Source organism: Vigna umbellata, chromosome 6 (assembly GCF_029865625.1).
Source record: "Vigna umbellata cultivar VRB3 chromosome 6, Vumbellata_1.0, whole genome shotgun sequence".
Taxonomy (NCBI): Eukaryota; Viridiplantae; Streptophyta; class Magnoliopsida; order Fabales; family Fabaceae; genus Vigna; species Vigna umbellata.
The window spans coordinates 30,751,333-30,763,999 of record NC_142170.1 but is presented as its reverse complement, the minus strand read 5'-3'; the positions used below and the strand labels follow the sequence as shown (position 1 = coordinate 30,763,999).

Below are 12,667 nucleotides of genomic sequence, written 5' to 3'. Positions count from 1 at the left end.
TGGCTTATGTGAAGGTCCAACTTATCCTGTGCTTGGATGAGACTTCCATCCTTGATTGTAGTGCTCGTAATTTCCTTAACGACCTTGATTTACCATGTAATTAGCCTCCTCTCGAGCCTAACTTTACATGGAATACTACCTGTTAGCATGACCTCCACCACACAACGCACAACTTTGTGCTCATTGTTGGTGTTGGGGTTGAGAGACATTTTGGAGCTCTTGTGGAAGTGCTAAGAGTTTCTTCACAAGAGATTTCAGTTGTTGAGCATCAGTTTCTTTTGAGTCAACAATGTATCTTGAGTTTTCAACTCCGATGCACCTTTGTTCTACACTTGAATTCTCTCGTTCTGCACTTCAAAGTCATTGGATGCAATATTCTCTATTAATGCTTTAGCTTCCTTGGGTGTCTTTGACTTGATCATGCCTCCAATTGAGGCATCTAACATCAAATTTGTATATGCTCCTAATCCTCCCAAGAAGAGGTTGATTTGAGTTAGTTCATCAAATCCATGGATAAGAGTCTTCTTGAGCAATCATTTGATATGTTCCATGCTTGACTTAATGTTTCATCATAATCTTGGCAGAATGAAGTAATCTCTTGTTTTTATTAGTTCACCTTTGACCGAGGGAGGAATTTGTGAAGAAACTTTGTAATAACATCATTTCAAACAACCAAGTTATTCTTAGGGAACAAATGCAACTATTGGTGAAGCTTCACTTGCTTCCTTCAAAAGTTTCCAGCGTATACTGTTATTTCTCCATGTCGTTCTTTCAATTTCAGGATCGTATATTAATTGATCCATTAGAATCCTACTTCCCATACAAAACAAGGAAACACTAGAAGGAACAAGTTAGTAGTAATTATTTATTTATATATAAAAAAGTTAACTATACTAAAATATTAAAAGAGAAATATATAAAGAAATTATAAATAATTTAAACCTAAATTGGTAAATAAAACACAACTTACTAAACCAAACACCAGTCCCCAACAATGGTGCCAAAAACTTATTACAATATTGACATTTGTACCAAATCATACAAGTAATAAAGTGGATAAGTGTAGATCACGATTTCCCAATAGACTCGCCACTACAAAAAAAAGGGTATTACCGAAGGCCAAAAGCCCTCGAAAAATGGCAAAAGCCCTCGGAAAATGCCATTTACAGACGGCTTATCGACGGCCAATCAGCCCTCGGTAAATCCCTTGTCGCTAACAATTACCGAAGGCTTTTGACCTTCGGTAATTACCGAGGGCCTAAAGCCTTCGGTAATTACCGAAGGCCTATTTATATCAATCACACGCAGCTTCTTTGACGCACTGCACATCCAACAACCTGAGCCCACTGCCTCATACTTGTCTTCACGGTCTGAGGGTTATCACCTTCATAATTAATTCACATCAAACAATTATGTTTTACTACATTACTCGGCTTAATTTAAGATACACGCACAAACATTTTGACTTGAAATATCAGACCACACGTCAACATTCATATTTTCTTTCCATTTTCTTTAGAATCAAACAAGAAACACATTATCATCAGTGTATCCTTCTTCTTTCTCGTGATACAGCTTTAAAGACAAGTAAATCTAACCTAGATTCTTCAGTAGGAATCCAATTCCAATATCTCCGGTCATCAATTCCAGTAATCGCCATCGCCCTCGCCGAAATCGACATGCAAACCCTTCCCGTGACTCTGTCCAGCCACACTTCCTGTAAAACCCTAAACAATCACTAAAATCCCTAAAAGTTTCAGCAGCCCCTAACTAACCAAAAAAAAACTGACCTGGAGAGCACCACCCACCTTGTGGCCATCGTCGAAGGGCAGGGGCCGTGAGAGGAGCGCGAAAATGTCCTTCTTCGAGAGATTCCGGTGGCGCTCCGGCGGGAACAGATCCAACAGATCCTGGTAGTTGCGCGGCAGCTTGGCCTCCCAGACTGAGTCCGAGGAGGCGGCGCCGCGAAACGCGCGGTGAAGGCGAGCGAGGTTACAAATCTCCGGTGGGTGCTGGTGGCGGTGGTGCATGGACGTCCGGTTCCGGTGAATGGAAGAGGGAAATCCCAGGAAGAGTGGCGGTGGCGCGGGGACGGGAGTGAAAATTTGGGAGAAGCTTTCCCAAAAAGCATTTGGAAAATGGACGAGGGAAATCCCAAATTCAGATTTTATCAAGTGAATGCATATACCGAGGGCCAAAAGCCTTCGGTAAATCGTGTGTGTATTACCGAAGGGCAAAAGCCTTCGGTAATGACCAACTTTAATGACCGTCAGGAAATCCTTCGGTATTGTCATTTTTACCGAGGGGTAAGAGGCCTTCGGTAATAATCCTTCGGTAATGAATAAATTTGTAGTAGTGCGCGTTGTTTACAAAAACTATGATTATTTATTGATTTAACCGAAAAATTGTGAAGGAATGAAGATTATTGATTTATGAATAAAATAAATCTAATTTCTAGAAAACATTGAAGTTGATTAAATGTAATATATGGTAAACAGTAAACAATATACGTCTAATTCCTACTGTAGAATTCACACCACTATTTAAAAAGCCCTAATTTTTTCGAAACAAGTATAAACCTTAATAATAAAAGTTCTAATATCTTAGATATTTTTACCGTAGATTCGAATTAAGCATTAAGTTTGGATATTTCGAATGACTAGTCATTAAATCTCCATATCTAGAGTTGAATATAGGTTAAAACCTGATGACAAATCCCCTAGCCATTGTCAAGCACGTTCAAGAGAGTGGAAGCCATCAATGAAGATGACATCAACTCTATCTTGTGGGCCACCTTTGGAGCCATCATGGAGCATGGATTGAAGAGTAATGTAGGTTTATTTAAGCCTTGCATTTGGCCATGTAGTGTAGGTTTAATTAAGGCTTGTATTAAGACCTAAGTAGCATAGGATTATCCACTAAGTTAGATATCCAAACTAAGTGGAAAGTGTGTGCCATGTGGCATGCTTTCATTGGAGATGATTTTCTTTTTAAAAGGTAGCCACATGGCACCCTAGGAGTGAAGATTATTTACTTTTAGTAGTGGCCACATGACACTCTAGGAATGGAGAGGATTGTGTTTTGTGAGTGGCCACATGTCTTGCCATCATTGGATAGATTAGAATGCCTCATTTTTGGCCAATGAGAGCAAAGGTGGAAGATCATGCTTTTAGGGTTAGAAGGAGACACCCTTGGCCTATAAATAGTTTCATCTTGGAATTAAGTAATGTTATACTGTCAAAATATGGCCATACTCTTCCTTGATCAAGACTAGAACAACCCTAGAGGCCCTTCTAGTCACCTCCCTCCTTGAGTTGGCCTAACCTCTCTTGGAGCCACCAAACACGACACCATCCCCATCATATCTTCTAGAGGCTTTGAGCTTCTACCCCATCCATACCTTAACTCATCATCCTTGGAACATTTACCAGCACACTTATGCACCATTCATACAAGGAAACACCCTTCCATGCACATCTCCTAGCTTTGGCCCAACCTAGTCAAGGAGGTTGCCATCAAAACCCTCAGATGATCCTCATGTGTGTTCTAAAATCTCAATTCGGTCCTCAAGTTTCAAGTTGTCTAAATTGAGTCCTAATTTTCAAAAATGTGTAATAAATAGGGCATTTCCATTAAGTGGAACAAAACGACGTTAAGATGTGCTGAGGTGTAATATTTAGCGAACACATGTGTCATTGTTGAGTTATTTTGATTCATTAACATGTTATTTCATCCCCTTTTTATGATAAACTGATTTTCCTAATATTTTAATGAAGCCCTAACATTGTTCATCTTCTTCTTCGAACATTGTTGAGGTCAAGCATGTCTCGTTCTTCTTTGTCTTGCATTTGCAATGGTTGGGGAGGGATGCAACATAGTAGCGGCGCCGCAAGGAGGTTGGGTGTAAAACCCATTTTCTTCTGTGGTTAGAATGCATTATTGAGAACTGCGAAGATGCCTAAGAATAAGGGTAAACAATTGTGGGGGTGCCTGAAGTTTAAGGTAAGATGGATAGAAAATGGTTGTTTATATTTTTATTATGAGCACAAACCATAACAAAAATGGGTGTTTTAAACTGTGATTTATTGTGTTGTTGAACAGAGGGGAAATGAAGATTTTTGTTGCTTGAAATTATTTTCAATGCTGCAGTGAGCACGGGATTGATGAAAATCCAAGAAATAAAGAAATGTGTGCACCTGTGGTGAATCTAGAAGAAAGGGATGATGAAGGTCCTAAAAACAAAGAAATGAGTGCCACTATGTTGAAGATCGAAGAAAAAGATGTTGAAAAGATTAAAATATCAAGAATAGAGAAATTTGTTTTTATGTTAATGAGAATGGTGTTTGTTATGTGTGTTTTTAATGTAATTGGATTTCAATATTGATGAAAGTTGGATGATTTATTATAAAAAGTTGATGTAATGTAATTATTTATTTGTTATGTGTGTTTTTAATGTAATTGTGTAATTATAATTGTAATGTTAATGTACTTGATGTAATGTCATTTAATTAATGACATAATTCTAGCAATCTCTAAAAAATTGAACTTGGTAATGTCATAAATAATGTAAGCATAACCACTTGATATTTCATTTTATACCAAAAAAAAGTGACCTCTAGGAACCTGACAATATAGTCAACAAAGTATTACATCAAAATGAAGGTGGAAATAGTCAACAAACCAAATACATGCACAATTGGGTACAAAATTAAAACCATTGTCCAACAAATGTAATTAACCATTACATCAAAATCAAGGTGTTAGTAGTGAAGAAAATAAAAGTACAAATATTTTTCACAAATTTGACGTTGGAGGTGCAGGGTCATTACATCACAACATGAGAATATTCCTCAAGAGGGTGGTTGCATTTGTGGGTGCCACTGGTGTCTTGTGTTTGTGGTCATTGCGGGCAATTTTTTTTTTGTGTCTAATTACCTTGCATACACCACATGTTTTTTTGAATCCTCCTTTTCTTAATTCATTATCATTCTACTTTATCTCCCATGGATCAAGTCATTTATTTTTCTTAGGCCTTGCTGACATTGTTTTTTTGTTTGGGGAAGTACATCAGGATATGGTGTTCCCGCATGTGTTGATCATAGAATAAATGATTGAATTGTAGGTCTCTTTATATGTTGTCTTCCTAAACCAATTTCCCATGAAGTCTTGTCCATTTAAATTAAGAAATTTCATTGCAGCAATAACATGACAACAAGGAACTCCACTAGTGCTCCATTTTCTATACGTGCAATCCATTCTGTCAACATTAACGATAAGCTGCTCCCCAAATTGGGATACATGCCTTACTTCAAATAATTTATCCATTGACCACCTGCATGTATGGAAAGGCACAACACAGTTTACATTAAAGTACTCATGATGTAAAAGGATATTAATAGCTATGATTAATGTTACCTTGGTATCTAAAATTTGGTTAAGCTTGATTCTTTTGGAAATCTATTTAGTACTTTGGGACAAATAGAGCCTTCATATGATGACATCTTTGTCCTGTTTGTAGCCCATCTCCTTATAATGTATACCCTAATGTCCTTTAACATGCTAATAATGGGCTTAGACCTACTATGAACTAGTACACTATTGAAGCCCTCACACATATTGTTCACAAGAGTGTCCACTACAAGAAAATAGCCAATTATATACGGATTAAATCGGTATGTAATAAACATATTATATACGGATATTTTATACGAATATTGAGAAACCCGTTATATACGGATAAATCCGTATATAATTGAAGAAATCGTTATATACGGAAAATCCGTATATAATTGTCGTATGTAATTTTGGCGCTTTTGCGCGGGAAGCTTTCTAGGGATTGATCTGTATCTAATATGCATGTGTAAGCTGACAAAAGTTTATCTGCTGATATTATATATGGCTGTTGGAAAAAAAGAATTAAAAATTTAATTGAAAGGTCCAAAATTTCCCCCCTCTCACTCTCGAAAAAAATACATTTAACTCTCGAAAAAAGAATTAAAAATTTCTCCACTGAACTTTCATTCCCGTACCTCTCCCTCTTTGCAAACCTTCATTCCTGCACCTCTTCTGCACTGAACTTCTTCACTGTCAGTCCCACACCTCTTCTCTTCTCCCTCTCTGTCTTCGACTCGTTTCTTCCGCATCAGTGTTTCGTCGTGTGTTTTTCCATCGCAAGTTGTGTGGATTCAGATTTCATTTGTCGAACGCTGTGAGTAATCGAAGCTTTGAGGTTAATTTCTATTTTCGTTTTCTCTTTTTGTTGTTACATTGACCTATTTTTGGTCATTGCTGTTTGGAGGTTTGATATCGCGACTTTGGAAACCTTAGGTTGGTTTCTTCGAACTAGAAGCTCGAGTTGTAGTTGCCTCCTGCTCGTGGTAAGTTTGAATCGCTTAGATTTGAGGTTTATTTCAATTTTATTTTCTCTGGGTGTTGTTACATTGACCTATTTTTGGTCGTTGTTGTTTGGAGGTTTGAAATCGCGATTTTGGAAACCCTAGGTTGGTTTCTTGGAAGTGGAAGAGATAAGCTCGAGCTGCAATTGCCTTCTACACTTGGTAAGTTTGAATTTCTTAGATTTCGGTTTCTTTTTATTGGTTGTTATTGAAAGGTGATAAAAGGTCATATATACTACTTAAGTATATCTTGAATCAACACTTCCTATGCTAATTAGTTGTTTTTAGACCATTATTAGTGTAGTGTCTTAAATTGGTAGATTTCACTCAGTTTAGTAGTAGTTTAAATTGTTTTGCTTTTTATTCTAAATTTGATTTGAATTTCACCAAAACATGTACTTTTTAGTTGTGTTAGATGAACATTAAAAATTGTTTTAGACAACTTAGTGGATTTTTAGATTACCCTTAGATAGATTTTGTTGTAGTAGTGTGCATGTTAGTTGAACTTACTTTGTACTTATATTGGATTATGGATAAAAGATGTTTGGCACGTTCCATACAAGTTGATCGAGAGTTGGACGTTAACGAACCTGGTGGTGCAATGCTATCAAAATACTTTAATGTTGAATTAACCAAAAGTTGTTGATATTCTTTAATTTCTATGAAAAGTAGCTTCACGAGTGTAGGCATGGACCCACCCTATATGATAAGATTATATAGCTTATTAAGTACGATTGTGACTTCAATTACAGTATGTAGGAGGTTGACTGTATATAGTTTTAATTTCTCATTTGCTTCCTTATTTCTTTAATTCGGGTCACCTCATTCAGATCTATATATTTGTATTAATTTTCAACATTTTAGACAACAGAACAATTCAGTCTTTCCTATTCGCTCTTTTAAAGTACAAGCATGTATCAAGATTATACATGTTAGAGATTAAATATTGGTCCCCTTTACTCAAATTCGTGACTCTAACACTTTTCGTTGTCATAAAAGATCCTCAAGCCATGGTGTATACAACTGTGAGACTCAATAGATCAGTAGGCTTTAGATATTCTTCATCTTAGGGATAGCCTTAACCAAACCCAAAACCCCCACCTCCAGCCCAATGCTTACAACCTGGTTAGGCTAGTTCAGACTTAGCTCTGGAGCTTCATTTTCCACGCATTATATCACAATGTAATGAGAAAATGGACTAACACTCATCAATACTTCTGTTCACCATAATTGCTGGTAAAGCAATTGCCATCAACGTACCTTATCAAAATTTACATTGGTTTGTTTCAGATTAATATGCAAAACATAACATTTGAGCAAATCTGGCAATTTCTTAGCACATTATGCATAAGTAGGTAAAATTTGAAAAGGGAAAGCCCCAAAAGCATGAATTTTATGAAGGTGGGCAACACCAGCAAATAATATCCATAGTAGTTTCTAAAAAAATATTGCATTAACACAATGAACCCAATTATATTTCTAATGAAGTAACATAATTTGATATGGTTCATCTACCTCACTATCACTCCTCTAATGCTCACACTTCGTAGTCCCCTCCCTCCCCTTATCAACCCCTCTTACGAGACGTGACTCTAAATCAACCCAGCCACGCTAAATGCACCTTAGTAACAAGGAAAATGCTTTAAAATTAAATAAATCAAATATCAACACACATTGCATGGAGCATACAAAGGCTTTTAGATTATATCATGGGGCAAAAAATTCGTGGTTTGACTCCCATCGGAGGTTTTTACCGAATGACCATGCCTTTAGGAGGAATAGGAATGCTTTTAGATTCATAGGAGGTTTTCTCAAATAAGATCTGAGACTACATCTGTTGGTGTCTCAGCATCTTCTCCTCTAGACCCTACGGAGGAGGAAAGATTGAGAAGCCGATGTTGGTTAGAGGCTGCTGGTGGAAAATACAAGGGACGCGTATACAGCATTGGAAATGTCACTTCCCAAGATGACTGTGTTGATAGTTACATCCAACAGACACAAGCATCTTCTACTACTCAACAACAAAATTCAGAAGAAATTGTTAACCTAAAATCGCAGTTACAACAATATGGTCAGCAGCTTGAAAAGTTTGAAGGCTTTATTGGCGTCCTCCTACCAGTCTTTCCGCCTTCAATAGCCGCAGCTGCACAAGACTTTTTAAACCTTCAAAATCCTCAAGTTCAAAATGAAGTACCCAATGATGTCCAACCAAAACAGCAACCTCCAGAACAACAACCACCACACCAGCAACCACCAGATGAACAACCACAAGATGGAAATGATTATATGCATTATTAGGCATTTTATAAACTTATTTTCATTACTGTTGAACTTATTTAGAACCAAAACCACAATCTGTTTATGAACTTACCTAATGTTTATTCTTGTAGTTATATTGATGTAAAAATTATTTATGTATTCATATACAATGTTTCCTTTGTGGATTAAGTGTATCTCAAAAGCTTATTGGATTTATATGTCAATGTGCAATGTATAATGTCCAGGTCTGCTTGTATATTGTGCATGGGGAACTACTATATACAGGGTATTTATTTAGCTCTTCTTAAACCATTATGTACAGATTTATCCGTATATAGGTTATATACGAATTTAACCATATATATGTTATATACGGATTTATCCGTATATAAGTTATATACGGATATATCCGTATATAATTTCCATATATAGGTTATATACAGATTTATCCGTATATACGTTATATATAGATATATCCGTATATAATTTTCGTATACAATTTCTGTATACAAGTTATATACGGATTTATCCGCATATACGTTATATACAGATATATCCGTATATAATTTCCGTATATAAGTTATATACGGATTTATTCGTATATAAACCTAGCTACGATAGTATTATATACAGATTTATGCCCGTATGTACTCTGTATATAACCAAGTATTATGTACGGATTTTGGGTCTTATATATGGATTTTTGCTGTAAGTAATTCACTTTTTCCTTGTAGTGGTCGCATTGTGATCTAGGGGTGAATCTAGATCTTGACCAAAACCTGGTTTCATGTATGTCAATGAATATAAGTTTGTAAGGCATGGATGACAAATGTATATCAGTATTATAACAATAAATGCTTACTTGGGTGGAATAACAATCAAGTATTTAAAGACATCCAAATTGATCTCTTTCATGTTCCTCATCTCACTCTCCCAATGTTGTGGATATGTAGTAGTTGATGCCCTCTACATAAGACGTCTAAGATTCTTTCCTGGAAATTTATTTCAAAAATTTGAATAGAGATGTTTAACACAAAATCTTTGTTCTACTCGAGGTAGAAGTTCTTCAATAGCTGGCAAAAGACCCTGACATTTCACACAAAAAAAAATAGTCAAGTCATAATGGAAATTTTTATGGGTCTGTTGACAGAGGCATCTGGAAAGCTGTGCTAAATGGTCCTTATATTCCTAAACGTACTGTTAATGGTGTAGAAGTAGAAAAACCATATTTTAACTGGACTGCTAATGAAAATAGAAGAGCCTAATTTGATATTAAGGCTCACAATATTATTTCATCTGTTGTTGTACTTTATGAGTTATATAGAACTTCAGTTTGTAAGACAACACAAGAAATGTGGGAGGTCCTCAAAGTCACACATGAGGGTACTGATGATGTGAAACGCGCAAGGAAGAACACGCTCATCCAAGAGTACGAGATGTTCAGAATGCAGCCTAGAGAAACAATCTCTGATGTTCAAAAGCGCTTCACACACATTGTAAACAATTTGACAGGGTTGGGTAAGACTTTTAATACTGATGAATTAAATGTAAAAAATCTGAAATCATTGAACAGGTCTTGGCAACCAAAGGTGACTTCCATCTTGGAGTCTCAAAACCTCTCTCAAATGTCAATGATGATTCTCTTTGAAAAGCTTCGTGAGCATGAGCTTGAGCTAAACAAAAAGCATTCTTTGAATTAATGAATGAATCTGAAAAACTTGATGCTGCTCATAAAAAGCTAAAGAAAGAACATAATGAATTAAAATTGAAATATGAAAAAGCATTAGATGAAGAACTAGTAATGAACAACCTGTTGAATGTTTATCTTGTAAGACTCATATGTTTGATATTGAAATACTTGAGAACTTACTTGCTAAAGCAACCAAGTCTAACTCAAATGCTCCAACTAGCTTTAAAAGAAATAATTTTAAAAACAAAAGCATGCATCAACATAAGAAACCACTAACTAATAGAACCCGTAGGATATGGGTTGAAAAAGGAACTGTTTGTTATAGAGATTTAAATGTTGTCACATGTTTTTATTGTATGAAAAAGGGACACACTTCTAACAAATGTAGAATGAAACTTTTTTATGTTCCAAATGAAAAATATGCTTGGATTCCTATTATAAAGTAATTTGTCTCTAACCTCAAAGGACCCAAATGAGATTATGGAGACCAAAAACTCTATTGCTTTGTTTTAAAGGATAAGATTTCAAAAGGATAAGAGAGCTCTATGATATTCTGCTTTTGAAATTGATGCTACAGGTTAGGGAGTAACTCCATCAAGTGGTATCCAAAGCCTTGGTTTGAGCATCACGTGATTGAGCTAAGTGTTGTTTAAACTGTGTTGTTGCATTTTGTTCTGCTTGAATTTTTAATCTTCCATTATTTGGTTGCCATTGTGAAAATCACAGCATAATAGTCTTTAAAAGCAGTTAGCCGAAACTGCATTTCCTTGTTTGAGTAAATTTTCCGGTTTTAAATTCTGGTTTACCACTAATTCATTACTAAACATCTTGCAATCATTTCATAGTGTCTTATTCAAGTTTTCTAACCTGTCTTTGAGACCAATTAGGTCTCCAGAAGTTATTTGACTCATTATATCTAAAACTGATTGATGGAGTTATTTAAATTGACACATAATTGGATCTGGATAAGTGAATCTTAGAAACATTGTTGTTTATCATTAATCAGTTGTGATCACAAGTTCATTTCACTGATTTAAACATGTTCATGGTAAAGAATCTTGAGTTTTAACAGCCTTGTGTGTTTTCACTCACCAAACCATTTTTGGATCTTTTGCTGATAACAAGTTGTTGGTTTAAATTGATTACTTTTAAGGTTTGTATGATGCATCTATATTTGTTCAAACTTGCAGCAAAAGCATGGTACATGTGTGATATCTAAAATAAATAATTCAAAAGTCACTTTTAAATCATTCTAAAAAGTTGAAAGACCACTGCAAGCTCAATTCTGAAAACTGATGCACCTTAATCTGACTTTTTCTTAAACATTTCAGAGATTACCTAACAGGTAAGACCATTCGGCCATTGAATGGTAAGACCATTTGGCAATTTTTCAAGTTTTTCGTACTTCCAGCATCTTTAATCGATTATCATAAGGATATAATCGTTATTCTAAGCTTTAAGAAAAAGTCTTAGGTTCGCAAATAATCGATTATTCTTGCTTGCAATCAAAAACTGATTTTTTTCAAGATATAGGAGGATAGGTGATGGACAAATTTATGAACACCAAAATATGATGTCACAAACTTGTTTTTCAATCGGCAAGTATGACCGAATCGTTCAAGTAATAAACTTGGTAAGACCAAGTATCGTTCTTCCCAAAGGACTCACGGCCTAGTTTAGTTGTGTGGTTTCTTGATTAGCTAAGACTTAAAGACAAAATATTTGGAGTTTAATATGCAAGACAGAAATTAAACATGTATGCATGAAGTTTTGATCAATGGCAAAAAGCAAAAGATAAACACTTTCAATGAAATATGAATATGTTGTTGGGGGTCAATTTCATCTTATCCACTCTCATATATTTTAGGAATTCAACATTCAAATCATCATTGTTAATGCCACTCTCTAAAGTACCTTTCTAGAAGGCTTCTCCCTAATCACGAGTTCATACAATTCCTAGCATTCCTAATGATCAGTTCATAAGTGCAGGAGCTTAACGACAACCAATATCATATTGGGAGAAATTCCCCGGATCTAGACTTCCCCGTACGTGCCCGTATCGACAAAACCAATAATCATGCATCGAATGAGTTAAACAATGCAAGCATTAAGCAAGGAGGAAAAACCCTAACTAATGATGAAAGAAAGCATAGATCTTAAATAAAAGATGTAAAAACAGATTCCATATATGAGAGCTTCAAAAGATTACATTGATTCCCCAACAAACATACAGAGTTTAGTTCACCATATTCATGGTGAACCTAGATGAATAACAATGAAAGAATGGAAGAGATAGAAAAACCCGAGAAAGAGAAGAGGAGAG

At 35.6% G+C, this 12,667-nt stretch overlaps 1 long non-coding RNA gene across 1 annotated transcript; it reads right to left on the bottom strand.

The window, feature by feature from the left end:
• Positions 1 to 1,598: 1,598 nt before the first annotated feature.
• LOC124846217 (uncharacterized) lies at positions 1,599 to 1,964 on the bottom strand. The gene is made up of 2 exons (XR_015780067.1): positions 1,809 to 1,964; positions 1,599 to 1,717 (listed from the first exon to the last, which is right to left on the bottom strand). It is a non-coding gene; the product is annotated as an uncharacterized LOC124846217 (long non-coding RNA).
• Between the last annotated feature and the right edge of the window lie 10,703 nt (positions 1,965 to 12,667).